At 33.0% G+C, this 17,198-nt stretch overlaps 1 protein-coding gene across 6 annotated transcripts in view; it reads right to left on the bottom strand.

The window, feature by feature from the left end:
• Nucleotides 1–17,198, bottom strand: part of LOC138694481 (cytotoxic granule associated RNA binding protein TIA1-like) — a 1,343,307-nt gene that overhangs the window by 81,174 nt on the left and 1,244,935 nt on the right. The gene's annotated exons all lie outside the window — the stretch shown is intronic.

The raw sequence follows: 17,198 nt of genomic DNA, 5'->3' as shown, positions 1-17,198 counted from the left end.
GGTGATCGCGTAACTTTCGTGTTTATGTTATGTTTTCAACCCAATTATTATTATTATTATTATTATTATTATTATTATTATTATTATTATTATTACTACTACTACTACTACTACTACTTACTTATAAATGACTTTTAAGGAATCCGGAGGTTCATTGGCGCCCTTACATAAGTCCGCCATTGGTCCTTATCCTGAGCAAGATTAATCCAGTCTCTACCATCATATCCCACCTCCCTCAAATCCATTTTAATATTATCTTCCCATCTACGTCTCGGCCTCCCCAAAGGTATTTTTCCCTCCGGCCTCCCAACTAACACTCTATATGCGTTTCTGGATTCGCCCATATGTGCTACATGCCCTGCCCATCTCAAACGTCTGGATTTAATGTTCCTAATTATTTCAGGTGAAGAATACAATGCGTGCAGTTCTGTGTTGTGTAACTTTCCCCATTCTCCTGTAACTTCATCCCTCTTAGCCCCAAATATTTCCCTAAGCACCATATTCTCAAACACCCTTAACCTATGTTCCTCTCTCAAAGTGAGAGTCCAAGTTTCACAACCATGAAGAACAACCGGTAATATAACTATTATTATTATTATTATTATTATTATTAAAAAGAAAATCCCCTATTAAATTTCCACTACTCACATTTCATCTCGCTTAGATTGACAAGTCTGATCTTATATTCACTCTGCGATTGTCAAGAATGACGTAAGACGTTTAGTTCAGCATTTCACCGATACGACTGAATTTTTGGTGGCACAGAGTACTCGTACAAATCGCATAAAGATTTAAAAGGAGTCATACTACTCGCGGTATATCTTCAGCGATAGCGTTAGACTGGAAGTGAGTAGTACCTACTACGCATGCGTTACACTGATGTCTACATTCTAACTACAACATATCAATTTCATTAGATGATGTATGTGATCAATATTTATAGTTTGCCGTTTAGGATCGCCTGTTCTTGCTTCAATTCCAACGTCCACTGACGTCACCTAGCGTTCAAGATATACCGTGAGATGTGTACAGAAGTTTGATGAAGCGTGAGCATGGGATACAAATAAAGCATGCAAACTATATCACAATAATGCCTCATTATCAAATTACTTTCAGACTGGTGAACGAGCCACGCATGTTGTTTACCTGTAAGTTTATCTGTGAATAACATCTAATGGCTAACTTGTGCTCGGAACTTATTGGTAACCATGTTTGTCACTAGATTAAAATTTCGTGTGTTCAACGGAGACCAATAAAAGTTCTTACCAAGAAAGAAAATTGAATTTGGATGACATTTTTAACTTAGGTGTCTTAAAATGTAGGTTTTGCAGACATTCTTCAGCTTTTTAGTGTTATAATTAAATAGTTTGTGAACGACGAAGATATTATGAAATACAAGAGAGTAATGAGGTATGTTATGACTTCGTGTTCACGACTTATATAGATAAGTTTCCTAGCAAAAAACTAATTTTAAAAGTTCATTTTTTATGGAAACAGTTGTCGGAGTAACAGCATGCAATGTTTCAATTACTGTCATATTTGTCAGAAATGAAAAATATTTCACAATTCCTGCCATTTCCTTCGCATAGCCTAAGATATATTACTTAAAACACCAATGGGTGCCATCAACAACATATAGGTCTGAGAGGCAAACGAACAATAAACTCCTTGCAAAGAAAGCCATCAGGTTAACTAGATCCTCATATGCAAGGCTGGCGGTATCGGAACCCAAACAAAAGAGTACGTTATGTGCACATAGGGTTATGATTACTGGTCTGTCATGCAGTGCCTGTTTACACTCAGCATAAGACAACCACCGATTACAGTGATCTTAAGGAGGCGGTGTTCTAGAAGGTACCGGGAGTTCAGTTGTTCAGTGCATACAGCGGAAACAATATGCTCCAACGAATAAATATTAAGTAAAATATTGTGAAGGAACAGGGCAATAAGCAGTTGTGCTAGATTTGTTCTTCAGTTACGCAAATATATAGACTCATTGTAATATTAAGATATATAAGCATTGTTTCCTTTTTTTTTTTTCAGAAAATTTCACACGATTTTGAGTACCTATATGACCCCCTTTCCATTTAAAATTTCAAAGATGCATCCAAAATGGCGACTTTTGAGATAGCTGAGGGCTAGAATAGAATGTTCGCTGGTAGAGCATTTGGTCTTACAAATACTGGTGACACCTATAGTAATCGAAAATCAAGCATATGGAAGATATTTATATGATTCCAGACTTTTGATTCACCCTGTATTTATGATTGGTGTTATAGGTAAATCTTTATATGGTATAAGTAAAGGGTATTGAGTTATCGTTTTGTGGGTTATTAAATAAATAACGATTTTGTGTTTGAAAATTCGAATTCTACTCATTCACCCTGTATTAATGATAGGTCTTATATAGATAAGTTATTTATATGGTATAAATAAAGGGTATTAAGTTATCATTTTGTGAGTTATTAAATAAATGCACTTCTTCAAATAACGATTTTGTGCCTGAAAATGCGAATTCTACTCATTCACTTTCAATACGAATGCAATAGAATATTTGTCATCATACGAAGAAAACTTGGATATATAAATATTGTAAATAATAAATTGAAAATAAGTAATAAATTAAATAATATAATACCTAATAGAATAAATAACAGTGACACCTACTTAAACGGAGGAATCTATATGTTCAATTGTAAAAATTGTCTTAAGAAATATAACGGTCAAACACACAGGAATTTCAAAATTAGGTTTAACGAACACTTATCTGATTTCAAATACAATAGAAACAAGTTCAAATTCGCAACACATTTAATAGACGAAGACCATGTACTTAATAATATCCATAGACACATTACAAAAATAGTTAAAGTCCTAAATAATAATAATAATAATAATAACAATAATAATAATAACAATAATAATAATAATAATATATCAAACCCTTTATTCAATTTATATGAACTAATTACAACACTAAATGCTCTATTCGGACTAACAGATATACTACCCCACACTCTCAGTATAGCCGTATCTCGCACATAGCACAGAGCGCTTCCTGATCTTGATCGCCACGTACGTGTTCACCATAGTCATAGGTAGCATCGCTAAATCATTAGTAATCTTCTTTATAATAACAAACTTTCCGGCCCGTCATTTATAGGTCTACAAATAAATTATTTTCAATTTTAACGACTTTACTGACTCTCGCACTGTGTGCTGACTTCCATAGGAAGACAACTTACTTATAAATAAATAATGCAACTTTGATTTTATAATTTTATTCAGCAACAAGATTATATTTCATTGTGTTTATTGTTCAAGTATGAACTGTGTTAACATATTTTTATATGTGATCCGTATGTATTCTCTGTACCATTAATAAATACCGCACACGCACAGTATTCATATTCATGTGTTAATTGTAGTGTGTTCTGATGATGGCATGTTCCGCCGAAAACGTTCAACACTTTAAATCAATATTGTAAATATTCTGTAAATTATAACATTATAACATTGGTAAGCAAATTCACGGCCATTCCAAAATCAATTAATGTAAAGTTGCTTATAAGACCCATACATCATGTTTATCAAATTGCTCGGAAATGAAATTTCGCCGATTATTCAAAAAATGTATAAAATGAGATCAGCTAAGGAATAACGACATCCAACAAGAATTGAACGTGTATGAAATGAACGACAAATAGAAAGCTATAAGCATCTATACAAGGAACACTTAGAATTCTACACAGTGCTGCCTAGATAATTATTAGTGAATACAACTCAAAAGCAGATGTTTATTAAGTCCGAGAAGATCATGGATGGCAGATGTTATGTTAATACCGATTACTCGAAATTTCCTGTAAACCCTGTATTTTTGCCTTTTTGGATACTTATTGCAGAAATATGCCAATTGCAGTGGATTTATAAGAGCCAAATGTTGCAAAATGAATCATATAGCGCGAAATAAGTATTTAGGGCAAAATGTCGCCAACTAGTAACGAAATACATGCGAAACTTCCGAAACCGACGAGGTAGTCTACCCTAGGTGGAAACCTGTGGACGGAATTATATTTCTGCAATCAAAGCAGATTATGGGAATGAAAAGAATGCTGTGAATGATACTGAGTGAACAGTATAGCGCAGAACAGGTTTCACGGCCAGCCGGCTATGCGCGCGGAGATGGGGGACTCAAGGCCGAGCGAGGCTGTGAAACCTGTTCTGCTCTATATTGTTCACCCACTAGAACGATAATTATTCAGTGCGATGAAACGACCAACAGAAAAGGCGAAGCTGTTTTCATAATCCTGTCTCATCTTCCACCTACAAGTCCTGCTACATCTCATATCTATGTTGCTAGTGTCTATGAACTTGAAAGCACAAACTCTAATGGTTATTGCCAAGCCTTGGTGAATTCTATCATTAAATATTCTATTCCTTATATTAAGAATTTAGACATTACCAGTTACAGTGTCAGGTACATGAATAAGTGTGTACAAACTTTAAAGGGGCTAATTTCTGACAATTTAATTCATGTGCAATGTTGGGCACATAAAATAGATTTAGTTTTGAAGCTTAAGCAAGATTTTCTTACATCTCTAAATAAGTGCATCTCCATGACTAAGAAAGGTTTTAAATCACCAGAAAGCACAAGCATCTGTATCTGAGTTTCCTTCGGCACAAATAAAATGGTGCAAAGGAAGTTAGATTCTTCCCTGCTCACATGCTGACCCAATGGGGTTCATGGGTGAAAGCAACAGACTACATCTGTGAATATTCTGCTGGCCTTGCAGAATACTTCGCACAACTCAGCGACACCAACAGTGCAGCGTCATATTTCCGTAGCCTATCAATGAGAAGAAAGTTATAACGTTTGAGGCTGCCTTTGTGAAACAACGCTATGTCCAGATTGCTTCTACAATTACCTTTCTTTGAAGGAAGCTCATATCCCACTGCTTACAAATTGGTTCCCAAAATTAATTCTTTGATCAGGGAATCTGATGTGGTGAACAGGCTTCTTCTAGATAAAAGGTCTTCTGCTGCACTTGAAGCACTTCGCGGTGAGAAAAGAGAATGAGAATAAAAACAAATAAAGGATCTCGCAGAAAAGGGGATAAGCAAACTGAAGCAAATGTTGGAAGAAGACCCTGCAGGAGAAGTTTTCGAAAAAAATTCCAAACTCTTTTATTTACCCAATTTAATATCCAACCCAGTAAATGAAGATATATGAAGACATTTCTAAAAAAAAATCCTATACTGAAGGGTATTTCTCAACAAGATTTCCTACGTGGGTACTCCACCTTTCAGTCAGTAAAGGAAGCTGCAGATTATGGCAATGATGGTCTTGTAGATAATGTCCTTAAAGGTTTGCGTAAAGATTTTCAAGTCTTCTCAGAGAAGTTGCTACAGACACTTCGGTTTCCTACCACAAAATGTAGACACCGAAAGGGGTTTCTCAGCCTACTCTAACTTTGTGACAACAAACATTCGTGTGATTGTTTTTGGGACACAACATTTAATTGCTGCTTACAAAACTTCTTGATATTGTATCTTATTTTATGATATCTAGTATAATTTTAATATTCAATTCATATTAGCTAGTCATATTAATTTGTCTTAATTCTGAATGAGCTTAATTTATAACATTTTACGGCCTATTTTTCTGTTATTCTACAACTTAAGAAAAAGTTAAAGATAATTAAGTAAAGGAAGATAAAAAATTGTATTCATTGTATAGTGACTTAATATCAAGGAATTAGAGAAATTAAATAAATTAAAATAGACCCTACTTTCCCTGTGGATACTTTTTGTTTTTAGTAATTTCTATCTAAATTTATAAACGCGAAATAGTCACCTCTCTTGTACCATTTATAGCACCGCTATGGACCAATTTATTTCACCATAAAATAAGGTCCCTAGTTATCCCTAAAAGCGGAATAGACATTTCTATTGCCAAATCCGTGAAGTGAATAAGAAGTTTTGCAGACTAAACCTTATTTAACAAAGCTTCAGTTTTACAAATGTGGTTATGTTTCAAATTAGATCAATCTTTACATATCCTTATGCTATTCTTAAAAACATTCTGTGGACAGTAACATAGCCTAATGTAAACACTATTTTGAAGAACATAAAATACTTTTCTCAAGTTTAGTTACTACCCAGAGTTGTTCTTCGTCCGGATACAATTTTAAAATATCATTTAAACCTGTATAGAATCTCCAAGTTCGCTCAGCAGATGGCGAGCACCTCGCTAGCAGGAGATTAATGTAATTGTTGCCATCATTAATTGGCGGTGTATGGAATGTGTACATAAGGCAGAGTCTACTGAGCACTGCCAATTTAATGTGAAGCCGTTTGCTGTTACACGACCACAAATTAATTACCTCTTACCATCAATTACGAGTTAATTATTACGTGGGTAATCGCACTCAAGTTTTCCCCTTTCGTGTGCTACTCAATACACCAATCACGTCTCCCATACCTGTAGGCAACATGCATTGCCTATTTGTTGGTGAAACGTAGGAAAACCAATGCCAATTTTATTGAAACTTCAATAATCTGATGACTCACCGAATTGCGACCCCGTCCTTGCTGAATTCTTGATCTAGTTCATGTTTAATGGAGCGTTACAAATTGAAAATACACACAATTTTAGACCGTAGAGATGAACCAATGATTTATTATTATTCCTGAAAGGGGGAGGACGAATCCTAGTGCTAGGATAAACTACAAGAACTGTTATATTGATCTCCAGATAGACGTGTTTTCACCCACAGTAGCTAACTAAGCTAAAGTTCACTCTGTATCTAAATTGGGAGCAGGCATCCCCTGACGTCCATCAACAAGCCGCCCTGCTCATCACTATCCGGAGATAGGATAATGCTTTGGAATGACGAAGAAATGGAGATCGGACGGGACGATGTTGATGCCTAACATTGGGAAACTGTCCCCCAATAGAGTCACTATGGACTTTTTAATGAAAAATTACAGGTCTGACCGCGATTCGAAACCGGATCGCCCGAATTGCTACCGCAGAGACAAATGCATTATAAGCTATAGCCTACACGTTTCATTTATTCATCGTTCTATGAAAAAACCATCTTTTTCCATCTTCATGCCTAATAGATTTTCACAACCTGGTATCTTTTATATTTTGCAAAAATCCGGAAAAAGTGAAGCGACTCGAAATATCACAACCACGAAACTGATCTATGGATTTTTATGTACGTTATGACCAAACTACGAATAACTTCAACGAATACTAGCCTATAATATTCTCACTGTAAATGATTGAAACAGTATCGGATAGCCGATTGTTTCTTCTATATTGGGAAGGGAATTTACAAAATTACACAAAATCTATTAGATTTATATTGAACAACTCGATTTGGAAATACAGTACTTACCATGACCATAAATATGCTTGAATTTCTAAAATATTGCATCATCATTTTAACCATTCCTAATCGCCTTACTAATGTATTTTGTTAAACACAATATAATATGCAGTATGCAGAGTGGCCCTCTGATTTTGTCTAAAAGGAAGACCAAAGGCGCAGGGAAATTTGTATATTTTTATTGGGAAGTTCAACTGAGAAATGTCAAGGAATGGGTGTACTCTTAAATAATACGATTATATAATATTCTCTCCATTTTGCAGACAATCAAGTAATTATTGCCCAAGAACAGGATGATTTTGAATACATGGCACGTAAATTAAAAGAATCTATTAAACGGGCCTAGAAATCAATACAGATACAGAATATCTATATATTGGAAATATACCAAGAAATCTTCAAGTAGATGAGGGAAATTACATAAAACCAATTAGAGAATTTAAATATTTCAAATTTAAAATTGACATTGATGGTACACATAACAGAGAAATACAAGAACGAATCACTTAATTCCGTAAAGCAATAAATGCTCTAAATTCTATAATTTGAAGTAAAGATATAATAAAAAATAGAAAACTTCAAATATTTAACACGATAATAAAAGACATTTTGACTTATGCTTCAGAAAGTTCGCAAATCCAAAATACCTGAAAAAGAAAATTGAAACAATAGAAATGGACTTTCTAAAAAAAATCCTTAGAAACATCTAGCCGTGATAAAATTAGAAATAAAACAATAAAAGAGAAAATGGGCGTGCTAAATGAAAAGGGCATCACAGAAGAAATAGAGACCAAACAACTGAAATGGTATGGATAGGCTATGTTTAGCGTATCAAGAATGATTGATTGCATGAACAGGCAACATCAAACAGGTAACATCAAAGAGAAGGAAAAAGGGAAGACCGAAAAAGAGTTGGCTTGAGGGAATCCTGGACGCTATGGAAAGTAGATATTTCCAGGTAAGACAGTGAAATAACAGAGAAGAATGGGCTTTGGGCATCGGAAGACGATGACAGTCATCATAAACCGATTTTATGAAAGTTCAACTCAGGTATTTTCGTCACTGATGCGGAATGGCACTGGTGGTTGTTGTCTGTCGATGCGGAAATTATGCAAGATACAAAGTGCTCCTAAATACGAACATAGCTTTATTTTAGACACAGAATTTAATGGTGGTGTGCATATTCACGATTTTTTTTCTTAAGCTAGAACACGGCAACAATGCAAGAAAAAGCTCAGGCAGTGGTGTGATTTGCAGAAAGCAAATCTGTAATGATCCATCTGATCCGAATTCGATAGGGCAAATAGTATGCAACATATTAGCTACAGGCTGTGTTCAGAAACGACATTGAAGAGTCGGCGTGTTTCGAAAGAGGCAGTAGAAGAGTTGGGAGTTGCCTTCCCTCGTAGCCGCAGAAATCCATCCGGGGCGGTGTTCATCTCGTAAACTGATGGCCGAGTACACCAATCTCGGTTAGAATGCGTGGTTAGATACCCATGGTTAACTAATAAGGATGCAAACCGATATAATCTCTCACTTCTGTCCTCATTTAAATTCTTCTATACTCCCACCTTAGAAATCTAATGGCAATGACTTAATTTAGTTCATTCAATTTTACAATTCATTTCTTGATATCCAGTTCACTTATATCGAACACTATCTGTTTCTAATAATACCTGTTACTAAACCTTATTACACCATATTATTGTTGGAGACATAAACATAGACATATTAGAAAATAGTATAGATTTAATTGGCAGTAAATATATGAATGTTCTCCATGAATATGGTTTTGTAAATTATTTAAATGCCATCACTAGGCCTTCAATAACTTCTGGCACATGTATCGACCATATATTTCTAAAAACTCAAAATAATTATAGCTTCATACCTGGCGTTCTATCTAGTGCTATTACCGATCACTATATTGTTTTTAGTTTATTAAAAATGTCTAACAATGAATACAATTCCAGGCCGTCTGTTACTCTCTCATCACAAAATATGCAAAAAATTAATTATCCTGATTTGATTACAGATTTTCTAAAAGAAACCTGGGAGTCGGTCTATAATTGTAATGATGCCAATGCCTGTTTTCAAATTTTCTACAATTTAATCATAAAGTATATAGATAAACATACTATTATAAAAAGTAATCAGAAAATTTCTAATAAATCCAAGAAAATAAAACCCTGGATCACGGCCGGCATTATTAATTCTATTCGTATAAGAGACAAACTTGCTTTAAAAGTTAAAAAGAATCCAAGTAACGTACAACTAAAAAATTACTACAGAGCATATAGAAATATGTTAACTCTTGTCATTCGAAAAACGAAAATTAAATATTATGAATCCAAATTTGATAGATACAAAAATGAACCTAAAAAATTTTGGCAAGTTATAAATGAAGCTACAGATGTAAATGTACAAAATAAACAGCCAATCAAGGAGTTAAAAAACGATAAGGGTGAAATATTAAATTGCAGAAAAGAGATTGCAAACGAATTTAATAATTATTTTTCAGAGATAGGACACAAAGTTACTTCTAACATTAATAAGTCAAATTTTAACTCTTCTCTACAAAATGAGACACAAGATGAACATTTAGCTTCCTCCATGTTTCTTTTCCCTGTAACTGAAGATGAAATTATTATTTTGGTTAAAAAGTTAAAAAATAATGTTGCTCCTGGTATAGATGGAATTAAGAATAATACTTTCAAAATTATTATCAAATATATATTAAAACCCATGGTTCATACTTTTAACCTATGTTTTGTGCAAGGTATATTCCCAGATGTTTTGAAATGTGCCATAGTAATTCCAATATACAAATCTGGAGATAAAAATAATTTAAATAACTATAGACCTATATCTTTACTTCCAACATTTTCCAAATTGCTTGAAAAATGTTTAAAGAATAGATTAATAAATTATTTAGAAAAACATAAAATCCTCTCTAAAAATCAGTTTGGTTTCCGCAATAATATTTCTACTGATGATGCTCTTATTAATGTTACTGGAAAAATTATCAATGAACTAGATATCGGAAACAAATGTTTGGGTATTTTCTTGGATCTACGGAAAGCTTTTGACACTATCAATCATAATTTACTTTTGGACAAACTACATACTATTGGAGTCAGAGGTATAGTTTTAAAATTATTCCAATCATATTTTAGTAACAGAAGGCAAATGACCAAAATTGAAGATCAATTTAGTGAATACAAATATATTGATATAGGTGTACCGCAAGGAACAATTTTGGGACCTATTTTATTTCTAATATATGTTAATGATCTGCTAAATATAAATTTAGAAACATTTAATGGATCTATATATTCATATGCGGATGATACAGTAGTTATTTTCAGTGGTTTTTCTTGGCAGGAAGCATATAGAAATGCTAATGTAGGTGCTAACATTGTTAAAAAATGGCTTAATTCCAACTTCCTTTCTTTAAATATATCTAAATCAACTTTAGTTCCTTTTTCGTTAACAGCTGCCAGTGTTCAAAATTTAAAATTTAGCGATAAATATCGACTAATAATACACAGTGAAAATTGTTTAGATCCCAAAAGTTGTAAATGTCCACCTTTGAAAGAAGCCACGTATGTAAAATATCTGGGTATCATTATTGATCAGAATTTAAAATGGCCTCATCACATTACTTATCTTTGTAAGAGGCTTCGTAAAACAATTTATAAATTCGTTAATCTTCGCTGCTACTTACCTATTAGAGTTTTACGAAATGTTTATTTGGCCATTATTCAGTCTATCATTCAATATGGTATAATTGTTTGGGGTGGAAGTACAAAAATTAATCTTAGTCCGTTAAATTTACTACAAAAACGAATAATTAAAATTTGTTTGAAGAAACGTTTCGATTATCCAACTAAATTAATTTATTCTGAATTTAATGTATTTAATATTGAACAAATTTATAAGTATACGCTGTTAAAATTTTATTATAAAAATCGTAATAAGTTTGTATTACAGACACACAATTATGACACAAGACGAAATATTAATTCAACATTAGTAGAACCTAAATGTCTCACATCTGCTGGTCTAAAGCATAGCATAAATTTTGGCCCTCGGTTGTACAATGCTTTAACTAAATTACACCCAGAACTTCTAACATGTAACCCACTAACATATAACAAGAAAATTAGAAACGTGTTAATATCTTAAATTTGATTAAATAAATTTATAGCCTATGTGTATGAATTAATCAACCTATATTATATTTGTATTCTATAATTTTGAAATATATATTAATCCTACTTTTCACGTGCGATATTATTCTTCTCTAGTGTTAATATTATAGTATATACTTAATTCCATTGCCGCTGTAATTATATTTTAGTTCCTATTTTATTTTACTTATTTATTTATATTATTATTATTATTTTTTATTTTAATATTATATCTGAACTGCGACCGAGCACGAGCGCTGCTCATTCGGTCTCAAATTTTGTTAATACTACTGTATCTTCTTTTTATATTGCTTGTATTATTTTATTTGTATTTATCTTTGTTTGTTTTTGTAATTATATTTCTTTATTCTGTATATTTGAATTTAAATAAATAAATTTAAATAAATCATTATCCAATAGGTTCGTTATTATGTTTGTTTCTTGTGTGCATTCCATTTCCTTATCTCACATGTTTCGCTATCCTATCTAGCGTCCCCCATCATATACCTCGCATATTTTCATTATCTCTATCGTCTCACTTAACTTCATATTACACTCTTCTAATTCATTATTTATTTCATTTAATCGTCGCTGGCTCAGAATCATCCACTTCACCTATTTCTGTTTTCAGCAATAAAATCTTGCGACTTGTATCTTAAATTACATATATGTAATTTATTGGCTTAACTTACAATATAAAGGACGCTAAGTCTGAGTTTTGTAATGTTTACTACTTTAATACGATTTATTTCATTATATTTTAAAGCTCAGAAATCCATGATATCCAGACTAGTTTTGAAACAATAAATTAAAAAAAAAAAATCAGACATTAATTTATTCATATTTTTTATTTACATAATAATTTTTAGCCCCTAATTTTAAATATACTTAACATTTCTCAACGTTACATCTCAAATAATATATTCGTGGACACGTATGAATATTTTCAATGAATTTCATTAAAACAGCATGCACATGGAGTATTTTGAATTTCAAAAATGTAGTCTTGACAAGAAGGCAAATTTGTGAAAAGAGATATAATACTGACTTACGGAGCAGGCCTATCTAAAAATCGTTCCTGGACCTCAAAGAAGACATAGTGGCAAAAAAACCTCTTACTGTCAACATCGTAAATGCCCAAGGAATATTTTCGTACAAAAAATCGAAAATTGAATTTTTTTGTAAAACCGCAGTCCTAGTGCTCCATAAGTACTGGAACTCTACACCATCCTCTCTAATGCACATTTCATATCTTTTTAAAAGATTTCTAGACTCAAGCTGGATTTCATCTTTGTCGATAGAACTGAACCTAGACATATAGTCCGTTTCATTCAAATTTATGAACGACTGTTGTCTTATATGGCTTAATTTTTAAAAATTTCGTCACTTTCCAAGCTTATGTCTTGGACGTATGCCTACTGAGTTGACTTTCTTAACCTCCCTAACGATTTCGTTGGAGACTATTGTAGCATAGGCCTATACCATATTATTTCATCGAATTTTTCTTCAGTTAGAACGCGATTTGTGCCGCTTCTTTTTATTTAAAAATAAGCCGATTAATCTTTAATTTTTTCACATGTTGGATTTCTGAAGCAGATTATTATTAACACCAGGATATTTCCATAGAAATATAGCACGACAATTTTTCTACGATTTCTCGCAATATAATATTAATAAATTAGGATTCGCTGTTCTCTTATATACTGGATTTCCACGAACTAAACTGAACAGAACTGCAATGAATAGAAGTCAGCTTGATACTAATGCTCTAACTTTGAGTTACCTTCAGCCTGTGTTAACCGTCCGTACTACGCAACATAAAACGTTTCCACGCTCGTACCAGAGGAAATGTACACACTATTTCCTCGCTAGTCGCCTTCGGATCTGTAGCAGTAAAAGGCCAACGGCATTTACCTGGACGATACCTGTTTTCTGGCGAACGCTCTGTATTTCATACTCCATCGGCAAGTCTATCGTGCTATCAAAAAGGAGTGCGTTATATGGCAGTAAAAATTTTTAATAGCCTCTCTATCGATATAAAAAATAAAACTCAAAACATAAAATTATTTAAGGCCAAATTATAAAGTACCTAATTTCTCACGTCTTCTATTCTGTAGGAGAGTTCATGACATTCAATAACACTTCATGAAATTGATACTAAAACTTTGTGTTGTACTAGTAAACTATATTGTAAATCTCGTCTGTATATATTTCATCTAGACTGTGACTATAAATTAAGATTTTATAATAGTATTACGTTTTTTGACTTGTTCCATATTCTAGCTGTAAGCAATGTATGAATACCATGGAATGTTAATAAATACAATAAAATACAATTTGTTTTCTGCGAAGTAAAAAAACTACTTAAGATTCCATAATTATGTCGGTATTGTAGAATATTTGAAGAGTCGCCTACTCTGTTAAGTCCGTTACTCCTTTGGCAGTTCTAACTTATTTTCCACAACCCAGTTGCCGTGAAATTATTCTAAAAAGCAATGGGGGTCACTTCGAACATTTTCTATAAAGCGCGTTAGAGCGGTCGTACTCTATTAGTTTCATTATGATAAAGTTAAGCAACAAAATGCAACATGTCTTGATTTTTTCGTGACTTATCCCATTCATATATCCATAAACATCCATAATCAAGCAGATAAAAATTTATATGAAACAGTTTATTTCTACATCTGAAATATTCTGCATCTATATTTTGTATACAATTAAATTTTACTCTACATATACACATAGGCACACACACAAACACAAGTTGCCACAAGACACAAACGATAGACATCTGGAACGTTCAGCTGTGAGAGGGAGCGAAGAAGAATTACTCCAGTTCTGACCATTTGAAGGTACGAAAAGTGCGTCTAGTTCTGTCACCAACTCTGTCATATGCGTCATGGACTGTGAGCATAGGAGCATAATGACGAGTTATTAATCAATAGTACTAATTTACTGATTTCTTTTTGGGAGGCAACTGCGGTTATCGCGAATCCCAAGTTGAGAGGTGTAATTTTAAGCGGTTAGGTACAGCTTACAGCAGTAAAATTTTAGAAATATTCAACTTTTTTTTTTTCCTCCATTACTGTATCTTGTACAATGGTGAAAATTAGTATGTGTAAAACACTGTCCTGCTATATGAAAAAAATATTTTTACAATTAAAAAAAATATTTACATTTTTTTTTTCAAAATTCAATTCACTGTGCAGTGATGAAGCGTTTCCTACATAACTCAAAAACTATCGAAAATTTTGTGATGAAATGTTTTGTGTATATTTATGCATGTCATATCTACAATATGATGCAAGATCACTTCTGATAAAAAATAAATTCATTTTAGAAAATGGTCAAATATCAGTATTTTCTTCTAACACAAAATAAAAAAAATATTATTTATTAAGGAATGTAGTTGAAAAAGCATGATATTGTAAACATGAGTTTCAGAAATAAAATAAAAGAGAGAGAACAAGAAAAAGTTAACTAGTTTAGGGGTTATGAGGGAAATGCTTCATCACTTCACAGTGAACTGCCAACATTTTGAATTTTGAAAAGAAAAAAAAAAAAACAAACAAATATAATAATAATTTTTCTTAAATCGTACAAATATTTTCTTCATATAGCAGAAGGATAGTATTTTACACATACCAATTTTCATTATTGTACAAGATACAGCAATGGAGGAAAAAAATGTTGAATATTTAAAAAAAATTTACTGCTGTAAGCTGTACCTAACACCTTAAACCTGCTCATATTTTTAAACTTCACGCCTAAAATGGAGAAGCATGGTACGACACTGCTTATTTCGATATTTGTGACTATCGTACAGCCAAATACGTTCTAGAAGTATTGATGATGAACCTTGTGACAACCTCTATACATCCACTGTATCTTTAGTGTTACTCGTCCAAGGTAAGTTTGTACTTGGCCATGTTGTGGTGGAATCATAAATTTCAAAATAATGGGAATGCTAGATCACATGTTAAAACACTCTAGGCAGTCTAGGCAATCATTATCTCTTCAATGTTAGGCTATTTGATCTGTACCATCGTCAATCTTATAAATGTTATGAATCAGCACTACATTTCAGCAAATATACTCCTCTGTTGTATGCTCAATATTATTCAAGGCCTCCCGATTCTCTAATTATATACAATTTCGGATTTGATTTGAAAAGTCTACTTAACATTTCTCAGTGTATAAACGAACCGATAATATACAGCACGAACCGTAAGTTCTTAATTTCAGAGGGTTGATCTTTGAGATATTTTAAACGGGAAAGTTAAAAACAACTTTGCTTCTTTTTCCTTACAATTAAAAAATGTTTAAATGAAGCATTTATTATTGTATTTTAGGAAAAGTACTGACTAACTTCTTATTATTCCAGTCAATTTAAGAGAGTAGTGAATTCGATAGTAAATAAAAAAAAACAATTAATTGTGTTCCTTAAATTTGCAGACATTTGAACCGAACAAATGAAAATTTTCGTTCTTCAGAGCAATTTTGAATTTACTGTTAGTGTCGTGTCTGGAGTCAACAGATATGTACAACAACTCACGTGTACTTTAAAGCGATCGAGAATAGAACAAAAAATGCAAACAAAAAATATAAACGTAAACAAGTTAAAAGACAGCTCTAGGAATTTACATAAGTTTACCGGTTGACTAATTAAAAATTAAAGAATTTAAAGTGAGAGACAAATATTTATAATTTGTTGAAACAAAATACTGTTTGCAGCTCGCCTTCCTCTACATGTTTAAAGCAGAAAAAATAAACAGTAGGTTACATGATCGGTATTTTCTCTTTCGACATTGAAAACAATCCACAAGGCAATGACCTCCCACTCCCCTATTCAAAACATCCGGTGAAGGGCCTGTTCACCGGAACACAACACACTACTGTGTATTCAACCACTGATTACAACGTTACACGATGGCACAATTCACGTGTTTAAAATGCAGCAAAATGTTACTTTACTTTTCTGTTGCTCTTTACTACAGGAATTATCCACCAAAATTAATGACATGACTAATCGTTCACTCTGTATGTACTGTATTCAATACGTTTTGTGGTCCTGAGGAAATAAAAAAAGGCATCGCCACAACGAACCACCTCATTCATCTATTTAAGCAAAGTCGTATTAATCTAAGTGGATAGTCACTTATGACCACCGACTTATGACCGTCGTATATTCATAGTCATTTTATGTGCACTATAATTGTATTCTGTCTTAATAAAAAACGCAGTATACGCAACGCGCATAGCTTGAACCTTAAACGTCGTGTGGAAGCCACGAGCACGTGTTGGAAACGGTTCAGTGAGTGGATGTTTGCTCACTGTCCATGTGATGTCCTGAGCTATCTTAACTTGAGGTGCAGAGTCTTTCTCATCTCCCGGGGAAAAGCCCCGTAATATATGAGCTTAGAGTAAATTGCGCTAGGAGTAGCATACCCACTCAACAGGTAGTCGCAATGAACTTATAACTGAAATCGAGAGATGACAGAAAAGCATCTCATGTGCGGATTTTCGGAACACAAAGCAGTATGGCTTAAACGTCGCGCGTCGTCAGGAAAAAAATCCAAATAATAAAAGTTTGTGTGCATAAATTTCT

The sequence above is a fragment of the Periplaneta americana genome, chromosome 2, assembly GCF_040183065.1.
Source record: "Periplaneta americana isolate PAMFEO1 chromosome 2, P.americana_PAMFEO1_priV1, whole genome shotgun sequence".
In the NCBI taxonomy this organism is placed as follows: domain Eukaryota; kingdom Metazoa; phylum Arthropoda; class Insecta; order Blattodea; family Blattidae; genus Periplaneta; species Periplaneta americana.
This window is presented reverse-complemented; position numbering and strand designations above follow the sequence as displayed.